The sequence below is a fragment of the Tamandua tetradactyla genome, chromosome 25 (genome assembly GCF_023851605.1).
Source record: "Tamandua tetradactyla isolate mTamTet1 chromosome 25, mTamTet1.pri, whole genome shotgun sequence".
Taxonomy (NCBI): Eukaryota; Metazoa; Chordata; class Mammalia; order Pilosa; family Myrmecophagidae; genus Tamandua; species Tamandua tetradactyla.
In genome coordinates this window covers 2,813,587-2,829,354 of record NC_135351.1, presented here as the reverse complement: position 1 = coordinate 2,829,354, position 15,768 = coordinate 2,813,587, and the positions used below count along the sequence as shown (strand labels likewise).

Below are 15,768 nucleotides of genomic sequence, written 5' to 3'. Positions count from 1 at the left end.
TTTTTTTTTTTTTTTTTTTTAGGTAATTGAACAGTTGAGAAATGCATCTGATAAAAAATGCTAAGTGTTAAAAAATCATGAAAAATCTCCCCAGTTCAGTTTGCCTGTCCTTCTCAGAGGTAACTACATGGTGAGATTTTTTACATTTTTTTTCCAGGAATAATCTGTGCATTAGCAAATTTTGCCAAATATCTACTTACCCCTCTTATCATTTTAACAGCAATATATATTCTTCTCTACAGGAAGACTATAATTAATTTAACCATTCTTCTACTGATGGAAATTTAGTGGGTTATTTTTTTTGCCATTTTAAACTACACTGTAAAAGTCAGTCATATACTTGTTTTTGAAGCACAAGTAAGAGCATATTGGTATGAAAATTCATAGCAGTAGAAAAGATATTGCCAAATTGCCTTCCACAGAGGTTGTACCTATTTTTCCTTCAATTATCAGTATATGAGAGGGTCTATTTCCCTAATACTAAAATCATACCATCTCTGAAGAGGTGAGATGGGAGAAGAGTAATTTGTTTTCATTTGCCTTCTTTAATTTTGATTGAGTTTTACTTTAAAGTAGAGATACAAAGGACTTTGAGCTTTCAAAGGAGGATGAGGCAGGCTCAGTTAGAGGGGGTTTTGGAAAGATTCCTTGGAGATATTGGAATATGAGTTGTTTTTCTTTCACTCTGGTTTTGACATTTTATTGAAGTAAAACATGCATAGAGAAAAGTAAACCATAAGTGAAAATCATTGAATTTTCAGAAAACAAACACAGGTAGAGAAATACGGTATTACGAGCCTTTCAAAGCCCACTCGTGCCATCTGCAGGCCGCTACCTCTCCCCAAAGTTAACCACTATTTTCACATCTAACAGAATTGATTTTGTTTTTGATCATCATATAATGGAATCATGCAAAATAATTTGCGGGGGAGGGGCATGGGCAGGCTCTGGGAATCGAACCCGGGTCTCCAGCATGGCAGTCAATTATTCTGCCTGCTGAGCCACCGTTGCACTGCCCTCAAATAAATTCTTATGTGTTGGGCTCCTTTCATTCAACATTACATTTCTGATTTTTATCCATGCCGATGCATACAGCGATAGCTTGTTCATTCTTATTGCTGTATAGTATTCTATTACATAAATATGTCACAGCTTATGTCTACTATAAGGTTGACAGACATTTGATAGTCCCGATGTTAGGATATTTTGAATACTGTTACATGAATATTCTTGTAACACTTTTTACTGAGCATATGTGTGCATTTGTTGGTTATACACCTATGATCAGAATTGCTGGGTCATATGGTATATATAGGTGAAACTTGAGTAGATCAGGCCAAATGGTTTTGCAAAGTGGTTGTACCAATTGCTACTCCCACATGCTCCACATTCTCATCAACCCTTGATGTGGTTGGTCTTTTTATTCATTCTGGAGACCATGGAGTGATATTTCTTTGTAATCTTAATTTTCATTTCCTTCATGACTGATGAAAATAAACATATTTCCCCCACTTTTACTGGCCATTTGGACATCCATTTTTGTGAAGACTTTTTAATACACTTTTCTTTTGCATTGCCTTTTTTCTTATTGGTTTATAATCTGAATCTTAGTATTTGTAAGTTTATGAGTACTTTGTTAAAATATGTATTGCAAATATCTTTTTCCACTCTATTTTGCCTTTTCACTCTCTTACAAGTGTTTTATTATTTTGACAACTTCTTAATTGTAATTGTTTCAGTTTGCTAAAGCTGCCAGAATGCAGTATACCAGAAATGGATTGGTTTTCATAAAGGTGATTTATTAAGTTACAAGTTACAATTATAAGGCTGTGAAAATGCCCAAATCAAGGCACCAAGAAGAGAATCTTTTCTCTCAGGAAAGGCTGATTGAATCTAGGGTTTCTCTGTCACATGGGAAGGCATATGGTGACATCTGCTGTACTTCTTTCCTGGCTTCTTAGTTCAAACAGCTCTCTCAGCTCCTTCTGCATCTCTGGACATCTGTGTCTTCATTTCATCTTTCTGCCCTGTGTTGACTCTGATATCTCTCTATGTTTTCTGCCTTGTATTCTCTTCAGACAGGGCTCCAGGAAAAGAATTAAGACCACATCTTAATTCTGGGTGGGATCACATCTCCATGGAAACAACCTAATCAAAAGATCCTACCCAAGCAGTAGATCTGCCCCCACAAGATTGGATATAGGATTAGAAGAGCATGGCTTTTCTGGGGCACATATAGTTTCAAACCAGCACACTAATATTTTCCAACTTATAATATTTTCCCTTTTATATTGATTAATGCTTTTTGTGTCATGATTAAGAAATCTTTGCTCACACCAAGATCTTTAAAATATTCTTCTCTATTTTCATCTAAAAGTACTGTTTACCTTCCACATTCAGATTTATAATCTATTTGGAATTGATTTTTATTTTTTGTTCACTGTTTCTCTTTTTCAGTGAATTTACTTTTTATGCCCTTCGCCCATTTGTTTTTATTGGATTCTATTGTTTTTTCTATTGCAAAAACACTGATTGGGAGGCACTTTTAATATATTGTAGATTTAGTTTTCATATTAATTTCATATTAATTACATATGTTTACTCCAGATTGTAATTTGTCTTTTTTTTTTAAACCTTCTCGTGCTGGTTTGAAAGGATGTATGTCCATGTTTTAATCTAAATCCCATTTAGTAAAGGCGGAATAATCCCTATTCAATACTGTATGTTTGAAACTGTAATCAGATCATCTCCCTGGAGATGTAACCCAATCAAGAGTGGTTGTTAAACTGAATTGGGGGAAATGTGTCTCCACCCATTTGAGTGGGTCTTGATTAGTTTCCGAAGTCCTACAAAAGAGGAAGCATTTTGGAGAAAAAGAGATTCAGAGAGAGCAGAGAAGAACAACATAGCCATGAGAAGTAGAGAGCTCCCAAGCCAGCGCGACCTTTGGAGATGAAGAAGGAAAATGTCTCCTGGGGAGCCTCATGAAACAAGAAGCCAGGAGAAGAAGCTAATAGATGATGCTGTATTCACCATGTGCCTTTCCAGAGGAGAGAGAAACCTTGTGTTCGCCATGTGCCTTCCACTTGAGAGAGAAACCCTGAACTTCATCAACCTTCTTGGACCAAGGTGTTTTTTCCTGGATGCCTTAGATTGGGCATTTCTATAGATTCATTTTAACTGGGACCTTTTCTCAGCCTTAGAACTATCAACTAGCAACTTATTAAATTCCCTTTTTTAAAAGCCATTCTGTTTCTGGCTGTGGTAGTTAGATTCAGTTGTCAACTTGGCCAGGTGAAAGTGCCTAGTTCTATTGCTGTGGACATGAGCCAATGGCATGTGAACCTCTTCTGTTGCTGATTACATCTGCAGTCGGCTAGGAGGTGTGCCTGCTGCAGTGAATGATGTTTGATTTAATTGGCTGGTGCCTAAATGAGAGAGCTCAACATAGCACAGCCCATGCAGCTCAGCGTACCTCATCTCAGCACTCGCAGCTCAGCCCAGGCCTTTGGAGATGCAGAAAGAAATCACCCCAGGGAAAGTTGTTGGAACCCAGAGGCCTGGAGAGAAGGCCAGCAGAGATCACCCTGTGCCTTCCCACATAAGAAAGAACCTCAGATGAAAGTTAGCTGCCTTTCCTCTGAAGAACTAACGAAATAAATCTCCTTGTATTAAAAGCCAATCTGTCTCTGGTGTGTTGCATTCTGGCAGCTAGCAAATTTGAACACTGGTATATTGCATTCCTGCAGCTAGCAAACTAGAACACCTCCATACACTTTAAATATTGATTGATGTAGCCAATTTATCAATATTTTATTCTATGGTTTCTTTTTCTTTCTTTCTTTCTTTTTTTTTGCTTAGGCTAGCCTTCCTACTTCAGGTATTAAAAAAGAAAGATTTCCCCATGTTTTGGCAAGTCAATTTTGCTAATGGAGTACTCTGAGAGCCTCAGATGCATGGTATTGCCATAGCTTCTCTATGTGTGGCGAGAGAAGCATTATCTCTTATTTAAATGAATTTGGGTTTAGATAAGGAAATTGTTTGTCTTCCTCCACCTTAGTTGAAGGCTGTGCCCCCATGGGGCACCATATTGGGGCCTCTGAGTAAGGCTACACTTCTGTAGACAAGGAAAGAATTCTGTTCTGAAGGGAGTGGACACTTCCACTGTCAGTACTTATGGAAAATGGCTGGAGCTGGAGTAGGAAGAGGAGCATCCCTCTTCTTTCTCTCTGGGCTTTGATCTCTTGAGCAAGTAGATTCTTACCATTGAAGTGCTCTGGAGATTGCACATACAGGAGGCAGCACAGGGGATGATGGGCTGTGCCACGAAGCAGCCTGGAGACACAGAAGGGCTGCTGCCTTCAACTGATTGGATGAGACATCTCTCATTGTTGAAGGCAATCTCAGTTGATTGTAGATGCCATCAGCCATTGATGCAATCAATTTACTGATGATTTAAGTCCACAAAATGTCCTCAGAGTAACAATCAGACCAGTGCTTCTTTGGCCAAACACTTGGACACCAAAACCTGACTAAGTTGACACTTGACCTTAAATCATCACAGGAGGGAAATTTTTCAAATGGCCAATGATGAATTTGCTCTGCAGGATACATATGTCCACTGGTTGGTGCTCAAGGTCACAGAAGCCAAATCTCTCCTTTTTTGGTTCTTATGCTCTAAATGTCCCAGCATCTCGGGTCCTTTTCTGCCCTCCAGCTGGGACTGTGGCTTATGGCCATCTCCAAACCTGGCCTCTGGGGAACACTTTGGTCCCCCTAGCAGGGTGGACCTATACATGAACACATCTTTTCATCTCTTAGTTCCTCCAAAATAAGGTTGGAAACTTTTTTCTGAATGAGCGTTATTAAGCAACCAAAGAAAGTGTTAACCTAAACTTGCAAACTAATATACAAGAGCAAAGAAGTAGACCTGTCCCGGGGCATGGGCACTAGTCTAACTCTTGGCTCCATAACCACTAGTCTAACTAGTCTTGGCTCTTATCACAATCTGACTTGGATATTTTTTTCAGATTAGATTCTTACTGACTGTATTGTGTCCACACAGTCTCTGCAGGACCTGAAGATTCTGTGTCCGGCTTGCATGATGCCTCCAGCTCCTTCAACCTCTGTAGGTTGTCCCTGGTAACTCAGAAAAATGAATTTTAAAATATTCTGATAAAACAGGTCTACAATACAGATAGAGGTCATACATCAAATAATGGGAGGGCCTTTCTCTGAGAGGGCGTTTTGGTTTCCTTTGGATGCTCAAGCAAATACCGTTCAGTGGGCTGGCTTAAACAATGGGAATTTATTAGCTCACAGTTTTGAGTCTGGAAAATAGTCCAAATAAAGGCATCATGAAGATGATGCTTTCTTCCCAAAGGCTGTGGCATCCTGGGGCTGGCTGCTGGCAATCATTGGTCCTTAGCTTGTCACATGGTGAAGCGCATGTTCCTTCACCTTCTCTTCTTGGTTCTGTTGATGTTCAAGTTTTTGGCTGCTCAGACTAATAGTCTGACACTTGTAAATTACGTCTTAAAATTAAGCAAAGGTTTAGGTAATGTGAGAAAGGATTTCTTAATTAGATTTTAAATTTTAGTTTTATTAAAAATTTTTTTTTTATATTTTAAATAGGTAATAAATCCACCTGGTTCAAAAGTTAAAGCATATTAAAGGGTAAAGAGTGAAATCTCTTTCTCCTACTCCTGTCTTCCAGCCATGCAATTGCCCAATGAAGAGGAAAGCAATACTATCAGTTTCTTGTGTAGTCTATGCATTATGAAAACTACAAGTTAAGCAGCAGCAGCACAACTTTAATTTGCAACTTTGTAAAATTCCACAGTTGCTAGAAGACTCATCAAATGTGTTTTGTGGTTTGAAGTAAACACTGTTAAATTCTATTTTTCATGAAACAGTTTTATTGAGATATATTCACAATCCATCAAAAATGTACAATGGTTTTTAGTATAACAAGAGTTGTTCATTTATCACCACAATCAATGTTTACAACATTTTCATTATTCCAAAAAGAAAAACCCCATACCCTTTAGTCATTCCTCAATCCCTCTATCTTTCCCCAACCCTCCATAACCACTAGTCTAACTTTGTCTATTTAAAAATATTTATATTTAAATTTTATATAAATGGAATCATACAATATGTAGTACTTTGTGTCTAGTTTCTTTCACCTAGCATAATGTCTTAAAAATTACTATATTATTATTTTTAATTAGAGAAGTTGTAGTTTTACAGAAAAGCCATGTAAAAATGCATTCCATATATGCCCCTATTGGTGACACTTTGTGCTAATGTGGTACCTCAGTTACAATCGATAAAAGAACGTTAAAATATTATAGTTAATTATAGTGATAGTTTACATTAGGCGTAGTTGTTTCCATATATCACCCTATTTTAATACTTTGTAATAGTGTCATACTTTGTTATAATTGATGAAAGAACATTCTTATATTTGTACTATTAACCAAAATCCACTGTCCACAATAGGGTTTGCTGGGCTATACAGTCCAATGTTTTGTTTTCTAACTTTCCTTCTAGTAATATAAATGACCCTAAACCTCCTTTTGATTTATTAATGTGATGTATTACATTGAGATAAAACCCACTTGGTCATGGTGTATAATTTTTGTAATGTGCTGTTGGAGTCAATTTGTAGATATTTTGTAGAGGTTTTTGCATCTAAATTCATTAAAGAGGTTGGTCTGTACATTTCTTGTGGTATCTTTATCTGGCTTTACTATTAGGGTGATAGTGGCTTCATGGAATGAGTTAGGTAGTCTTCCCTCCTCTTCAATTTTTTTGGAGAGTTTGAGCAGGATTGGTATTAATTCTTCTTGGAATGATCCATAGAATTCACCTGTGAGTCCATCTGGTACTGAGTTTCTCTCTTTGATGGGAGGATTTTCTCCTTGATGTGATGACTAATTCAATTTCCTTGCTTGCAATTGGTTTGCTGAGATCTTCTGTTTCTTCTACAGTCATTGTAATTTGTTTGTATGTTTCTAGGAATTTTTTCATTTCATCTAAGTAGTTGGATTTCTTGGTATACAGTTGTTCATAGTGTCCTCTCATGATACTTTTTATTTCTGTAGGGTCAGTAGTAATGTCCCCCCTTTCATTTTTAATTTCATTTATTTGCACTTTCTTTTTTTTTGTCAGCCTAGCTGAGGGTATATAAATGTTATCTTCTCATAGAACTGACTTTTGCTTTTGTTGATTCTTTATTGTTTTTTATTCTCAATTTCATTTATTTCTGCTTTAATCTTTGCTATTTCTTTCCTCCTAGTAGCTCTGGGATTTGTTTGCTATTCTTTTTTCTTGTTTTTCCAGGTGTGCAGCTTAGGTCTTTGATTTTAGCTCTTCTTTTTTGTGTAGGTGTTTAGGGCTAGAATTTCCATCAACCCTGCCTTCACTGCATGCCATAAATTTGCTATTTTGTTTTCTCTTTTTCATTCATCTTGAGATATTTACTGAGTTCTCTTATAATTTCATCTTTGACCCACTGATTGTTTAAGAATGTGTTTAACTTCTGTATATTTGTGAATTTACAATTTCTCCACCTGTTATTCATTTCCAGCTTCATTTCACTACAATCTTTCAGTGCCTTGAACATATCCTACTCCTGCTTCTCATCTCCATGTTTTCTGATGAAAAAGCACAACTTATTCTTACCGTGGCTCCCCCCCCTTTTTTTTTTTACTCAGCAATTCCACTTGCACAAATTTTATTTAACAAATCCACGTGTAGAAATTTCATTGTACAAATGCACACACACAGTATGATTGAACAAGGCTAACTGTGTGAATATTACAATGAGAAATATTTCATAATATATCCAAGTAGTTTTTAAATATTGTGGATATACCCACATAAAGATTTTTAAGATAGCAAAAACATATTCTATATAGCTATACACAGAATGTTAAAATATTTATGGATACATTTCCTGTACTTGAGCTCTCCTTTAGCAGTAATTTCTATGGAACCAACACATGGAGAAAATTTTAATTGACGTGGACAGGATTACCTTTTACTAAACCCAATTCATAAAAAGTAGCAGCAGCAGTCACTTTTTGATAAACCCAAAGTCCAGAATCCAGAAATTCACATTTTTACGCAAAAAAGCAAGCAGCATTGAGGATGTTTAGGACACAGCACATTAATCATCTGGATGCAAGCCAATTTAGCTATGAACTCAGTCATTTTTTGTTTACTAAAACATTGCCCTTCCAAAAATAGAGATGGTGGTGTGTTCAAAGCAGATCACTTCTCCTTCCCAATTAAAATTAATCTTCTCATTAACTTCTTGTTCCTCTTCACACATTCTGGGCACAACATATTGTCTTCTACGTCCGCTGATGCAAAAGTGCAGGCTGGTAACAGAAAGAGAGAGATCATCCTCTTGGGAGTGTCAGGTACCCAGGCCTGACCTGCATGGAACTGTAGGCGAACCCAACCCTTTGTGTCTGCAGGGAGAACTCTGCCATGGACCACACACCATCTGACACCTGAGGCTTGCAGCAAAAAGGTCTCAACAGAAGTAGGTATGGGACATGAATTCACAGTCTTAGGCTGAACTGCTCTTGCAGCAATTCCTGTCCATGATGCTAACATTTCCTCCTGAGCAGAAGTTATTACTTCAATTTTTTTAGTTATTTCTTCTTTCTCCTTTTTCTGACTCTTTCCTGTCTTGGTCATTGTCTTGCAATTCTTCGAACGTGACTTCAACTTGGCCTTCCACGGTGTGTCAGGAATATCCTGTTTTTGCTCAGGGTAAGCATGTTGCTGGAGTCTCAGATAAACCTCTATTTTCGGGCCATCGGTACTCAAATTAAAATGCTGGCACCACTTCCACAAAGTGTCCCGGTGTACCTTATTAATTGGAGGCAAAACGGTTGGCAAGGGAAGCGCCGGTACTTTAGGTTTTGAGCAAGCTTTGGATTGAGGAAGAGGAACTTTATCCCTTTTCCTAGACTTCTTTGGTTTAACTTCTGCAGTAGACGTACTTGGTTCCATTTGATGGTCTTCTTGAAGTTCCTCTTTTATTGGAACTAAGTGATTATCACATGTTCCTCATCTACTTCCTCCTCAGAGACATTCTTTGCTCTCAAACCCAAGGGTGAAGAAACTCCATCCCGGCCCTACTGTAACAAAGCCCTCTCCCGTGGCTCCCTTTTATGTGATGAATCTTTTCTCTTGTTGTTTTCCGGATTCCCTTTATCTTTGGCATTTGATATCCTAATTAGCATACGTGTCCGCGTAGGTCCGTATAGATTTATTCAGTTTAGAGTGGATTGCTTTTCTTGGAAGTGTGTATTTATGTCTTTTATAAGAGTTGGGAAATTTTTGGTGACTATTTTCTCAAGCAGTCTTTCTGCCCCTTTTCCTTTCTCTTCTCCTTCTGGGACACCCATGGCATGTATGCTTGTGCACTTCGTGGTGCCATACAAATCCCTAAGACCCTACTCATTTTTTTCTTATTCTTTTCTTTACTGTTCTTCAGTCTGTAAGATCTTCATTCCCCTGTCTTGTGGTTCACTTATTCTTTCTTCTGCTTATTCAAATCTACTGTTGTATACCTCTAGTGAATCTTAATCTCTTCTATTGTGCCTTTCATTCACATAATTTATTTTTTTTTGTATGTTCAAATTCTTCTTTTTGCTCACCCAGTGTCATTTTTTTTTTATCCTTCATCTTTTTACCCACATTTTTCTCTATCTCTTTGTATGGAGTTAGGAGGCTTGTTTGACCAAACTTTGATTAGGTGTTTCAAATTCTATATCTCCTCTGACTCTTTAATTTGCTCCTTTAACTCTGTCATATCTCCTATTTCTTAAAATGGCTTTTAATTTTTTGCTGATGTCAAGGCATCTGATTATCTTGATGAATTTACTTTTCTCTCTCTTGCCTGGGGATTTGTTGTTGATTGGCTTTGTCTTAAAGCTCTTCTTTTATACTTGGTTCAACTTTTTCTAGATTTTAAAATTGCATGTTTTACGGATCAGATTTTTCCAGCTCTTCTTCATCTGATTCTTGCACTGGATCTGCAGTACAATTTTTAAGATTTCCGTATTTGTGTAATTATTTCACCCCCAGGAGAAGGTTTTCTTCTGTTCCTTCCCTGGAAATATGGATCCACTTTTTTTGGCTTCTATAGTGGTGGTTTTGTTTGTTTGCTCTTTACTCTCTTTTCACTGCCTCTAACTGTTTCTGCCTGAAGGGAAAATTCTGAGAGGAGTTTCCCAAGTCAGTATATTCCAGCCAAAACGGGACCAGGAACCCATGAAGGGGTGGTAGACCAGCTCTAATGGATGCAGGGAGAGGTCAGAAAAGACTTCAGGAGCCTCTCTGATGACTCCCCAAAGCTGCCCCTTCCTGGCCTGTGCAGCAGATGGTACTCTTCAGCGAACTGTTGCCTGCAGTCCTTAGGAGATGCCCCCTCAAGGGTGGGGGATGGTACTGGGAGCCACCTTGGAGGAACTTCTCACTGCTCTTTACCACAGTTTCTCAGCCTCCTCCTTTCGCTCTTCCCTGTCTGTTGTGCAGGGCTCCCTTGGCCTCTGGAGCCCCAGAACAGTTGTTTCATACGATCCCTGCCTGTCCACCAGCTGTTTCAAGGAGGAGTTGGTCCTGGACACCTCTACTCCACCATTGTCCCATACTGTTCTTAAATTCTATTTTGAGGCAAATGAATTTTAAATTTAATGTTGGAATTGATGATGGCATGTTTGAGGAAATAATCACTAATTTAAGGAACAGGTGCTCTGTGATTAATGCAAGGCTTAGTATAATGTAAATGCTCTGATTTATCCCTACACCTACTAATTTGAATGACTGCTTTTTGTTTCATTCTTTGCAGTAGTGGCTTCCTGACTATGCAAGTGTTATTTTTACTCTGATTAACTTTCGAAATTGACTGATACTCAATATGTTCAGAGCATACAAAGAAATTCTGCATCATTAAAGACTCAGAATACCACAGGATATAATTAGGTAAATATGGTTTGCAATTTGACAAGCTAACAGGAACTATCCAAGTGTTGCGTGTTTGTTGGGTATAGCCGTAGTTACTAAAAAAAAATCTGTATTAATCAGAATGTTTGGGAAATGGGATGTTCTGGGGAATTTGATTTTCTGATTAAGGCAGGATTAGCCAGAAAAACATTGTGGTTTTAAAGGAAATTATTTCGGCCAGTCCCAGGAGTTCATAGAATTCCATTATTCTCACCACTGTTGTCCTCCCTTCAATGTTTCCTGTTTTTCAGATCAAACATGAGCACAAATACAAGCACACAAAACTCCACAAATGCAAACACAAAGAATGCAAAGCTGTTCTTTGTGCTCTACAGAGACCAGTTCCTTTTCAATCCTCATTACTTTCCTTCAGGGATGTCAAACTTGTGAAGCCGTGCGGTGCCCACGAAATGGACACATCCCTTGGGACTTACAGGCTCAAGTGAAGGCTCTCATGTATGAGAAAGTAGTTCACACGCCTCCTATCAGCAATGCAGATTGGCCCCCTAAATTCAAATAAGAAATGACTGATAAATCAAGGCAAAAAAGAGAAGGCTATAAACCTGCAGGCGCAGAGGTATCTGCAAGAATATAGTGATATTTACCTGCGAAAAGATAGACATCCTTTTTTTCCTTCCAAAAAGTCCCTGAAAATGGACTTGATAATGGGGTTGGGAGCGGCGAGTGGCAGTGGGTTCATAGATGAAATAAGGTTTGGTCATGGGTTGATCCTCACTGATGAGTGGTGAAGATTGCCTGGAGGGTTATTGTAATGTTCTCTCTGGTTTTGCATGTTTGAAATGCTCTATAATAAAATTTTTTTTAAATGGACCTGATACATCAACGTTGATGGGGAAGGTGGTGCTTTCCTTTTTGTTGCTGAATAGAGCTCTGTTGCAAGGATGTGTCACAATTTATTTGTTGAGAACATTGCATTGTTTTTAGTTTTAAGCTGCTATAAGTAATCATTACAGGTCTCTGTGTGGACACATGTTTTCTTTTCTCTTAAGTGGATGCCTGGGAATTGGGAGTGCTGACTGGTGTGGTAAGTGTATGTTTAACTTTATAAAAACTGCCGGGCTGTTTTCCAGGGTAACTGTACCATTTTGCCATTTTTAAATTCCCAAAAAAATGTATAAGCGATGCAGTTCTCTGCATCCTTGCCAGCACTTGGTTTTGCCATTTTTGCTTGTTTGCTTGCTTGTTTGTTTTAATTCTAGCAATTCAAGTAGGTGTGAAGTGGTAGCTCATTTGACTTGCATTTTCCTAATGACATCTGATGTTGGGCACCTTTCACATGTTTAGCGGTTGTCAGTGTTTCTTATTTGGTGTGGTGTCTGTTCAAATCTTTGCCCATTAAAAAATAATTGGGCTGTGTTCCTTTGAGTTGTGAAAGTTCTGTATGTATTTTGGATACAGGTTCTGAATGTGTTCTGCAAGTATTTTCTCTTAGTTGATAGCTTGTGTTTTCATTTTCTTAGCAGTAGCATTTGAAGAACAGAAGTTTTACATTTTGATAAAGTCCAATTATATCATCATCACCACCATCATCGACAACTTTAATGTGCTAATAAGAAAAAGAGCTTCATTTGACATTTTTTATCAAGAAAAGACAAATCTTTGAATGTGACAAAACTAGTGAACCAAGTGGAGACGATGGAAATCTGTGCTTTTTCCGACTAAAAATTGTTTTTAATGTAAACTTTTCTAAAAAGTTTTGTTTGAATATAAAGCATTCAATTTGAAATAAATGAAAAAATAAAAAATAAAAAAAATGGACAACAGATAGCAGATTTTTTGTCACAGTGTTTGACCTTTTTCCTTGAGACCAGACCCGTTTTTGAGGATTTCCTAATATAAATTTTATTTAAAACTTAATCACCTCATTCCTGTTTGCATGGAAATAGATTTTACTGTTATTATTGCAGTTTTAATGACATGAATAAACAAAATATGTTGCTAGCGGATACTTTTCCTATCTCAGTGGGTACTTAGCGTGTTCTCCTGAATGAATTCTTCTGATTGTCATTTGCTCATACAAAGTCTCACAGCTGGAACCCTGTGAAGTGATGCTCAGAAATGAAGCTCTCCAAATAATATGACTTGAAGCTACGTTCACAAACTGCAAAAGAATAATTGCTCTCTACAGGGTGGAACAATTGTTTCTAGAAAGGAGAGTTCCCTTGGCCTGTTTCTTGTGTTGAGGAAGATTGAGAGGCGGGTAAATACATGAAAGTACCTTTTCTATAAACATGGAATTTAATTTTTTTTGTAGTATGGCATTCAGATTTGAACACCATGTAACTGAAAACGATTTGACTGCTGCAGAGCAAAATGTAGGGCAGTTACTTCTTTAGTACTGGGCACTGAGCTATTACTATTAACAGGAAATAAACTTATAGCTCCTAAATAGGTGTACATCTACCAATTTATAATTTAAATTTAACTTTTTGGCCAGGTAATACTTGTACATGGTACCAAGTTCAGAAGGAGTTAAGGACACATGAAATTTCTCCTTGCCACCTCTGTGTTCAGCCACGAAGTCCCCGGATTTGGCTTAGTTCCGTGCTGCATTTTCTTGGGGGAATTCTCTGCATATCAAACGTTCACCTGTCTGTATACAGTGTATTTATGCTCCCTGCCTTTATGCAAATTATAGTAGATGATACTGTTGTACATCTTGCTTTTTTACCACTTAAAAGAAAAATTTTGAAGGCACGGAAGGCAAGAAGGAGGCACAGGGGAAGCCCCGTGATGTGTGGGACTGCAGTGAGCGCATGCAGCAGTGGGGTTTTCTGTCCCTCGGCCAGGCATCCTCCAGGAGACGGTTCCAGTGAGCATTGCCTCCAGGGCCTGTGGGATACCTTCATACCCACTTGGATGTCTATTATTAAAACAACAACAGGGTGGGCCATGGTGGCTCAGCAGGTGAGAGCGCTTGTCTGCCATGCCCGAGGACCCGGGTTGGATTCCCGGTGCCTGCTCATGTAAAAAAAAAACAAAAAAACCCCCCAAAAAACAAAAACCCCCCCCCCCAAAAAAACAAACAAACAAAAAACACAGAAAATGAGGGTTGGGGAGGATGTGGAGAAATTTTTATTTTATTTATTTTGTTTTTTTAAATACCAAAAAACACCAAACTCAAGCATTCCTGTTTTGATCATTTCGTTCTATACATATAATCAGTAATTCACAATATCATCACACAGTTGCATATTCATCATCATGATCATTTCTTGGAACATTTGCATCTATTCAGAAAAAGAAATAAAAAGAAAACAGAAAAAAATTCACACATACCATACCCCTTACCCCTCCCTTTCATTGATCACTAGCATTTCAATCTAAATTCATTTTAACATTTTTCCCCCATTATTTATTTTTATTCCATATGTTCTACTCGTCTGTTGATAAGGTAGATAAAAGGAGCATCAGACACAAGGTTTTCACAATCACATAGTCACATTGAGAAAGCTGTATCATTATACAATCATCTTCAAGAAACATGGCTACTGGAACACAGCTCTACATGTTCAGGCAGTTCCCTCCAGCCTCTCCATTACATCTTGACTAACAATGTGATATTTACTTAATGCCTAAGAATAACCTCCAGGATAACCTCTCGACTCCATTTGGAATGTCTCAGCCATGACACTGTGTCTCATTTCACTCTTTCCCCTTTTCGTCGAGAAGGTTTTCTCAATCCCTTGATGCTGAGTCTCAGCTCATTCTAGGGTTTTTCTCAATCCCTCGATACTGAGTTTCAGCTCATTCTAGGATTTCTGTCCCACGTTGCCAGGAAGGTCCACACCCCTGGGAGTCATGTTCCACGTAGACAGCGGGAGGGTGGAGAGATTGCTTGTTGTGTTGGCTGGAGAGAGAAGGAATGTGGAGAAAACTGAACTCTGGTGCGTGGGTGGCGGGAATGCAAATTGGTGAGGTTACTGTGGAAAGCAAGATGACCACTCCTCAAAAAGTTAAATGTAGAATTAACTTGGCATATGACCTGGCAATCCCACTCCTGGTTATACACCCAGAGGAAATGAAAGCAAGGACTCAAAACAGGTATGTGCGCACTGATGTTCATAGCAGCATCATTCACAGTAGCTCAAAGGTGGGATCAACCCCAGTGTCCATTAACAAATGGATGGACCAACAAAAATGTGGTACGTAAGTACAATGGAATACTATTTAGCCATAAGAAAAAATGAAGTTCTGAGACATGCTGTACCTTGGAATCATTATGTCCAGTGAGGTAAGAAAGACCCCAAAGGGAAATATTGTATGTCACTTACAAGATGTCTAGAAATAGCAAATTCTAAAGGGAGGCAGAAAATTGCCAGAAAAGGATATCAGAGAATAGGGGAGGTGGGGAGGGGTAGTATATGTTTGATGGACATGGAGTGTTTGTAAATAAAACTTAAAAAAATCCCATCCTAACTCCATGTTGCACAATCCAAGGGTTAGACCTTCATTTCTGCTGGCAGCCTGTGGTGTTTTTGGCTCCAAAGTTCAAACAAGGTAGAAACTGCACTGCATGCATCATTGCTGAGGCTGGAGAAGGACAGGAGGATGAGACCTGAGGAAGGACACAGGAAGAAGCAGCAGACGGGGATGCCATGGAATCCAGGAGATGGGAGGCCAGCTGCAGGTGTGGACGGCTGCTCGAGGCCCGCATCACGTCCCCACTTCTGGCAGGAGAAGGTGGTGTCTCATGTTGCACCTCAGTGCCAGCGA

At 38.5% G+C, this 15,768-nt stretch overlaps 1 pseudogene; it reads right to left on the bottom strand.

Moving 5' to 3' along the window:
• Positions 1 to 8,270: 8,270 nt before the first annotated feature.
• Positions 8,271 to 10,669, bottom strand: LOC143668687 (developmental pluripotency-associated protein 2-like; annotated as a pseudogene).
• Positions 10,670 to 15,768: the final 5,099 nt, after the last annotated feature.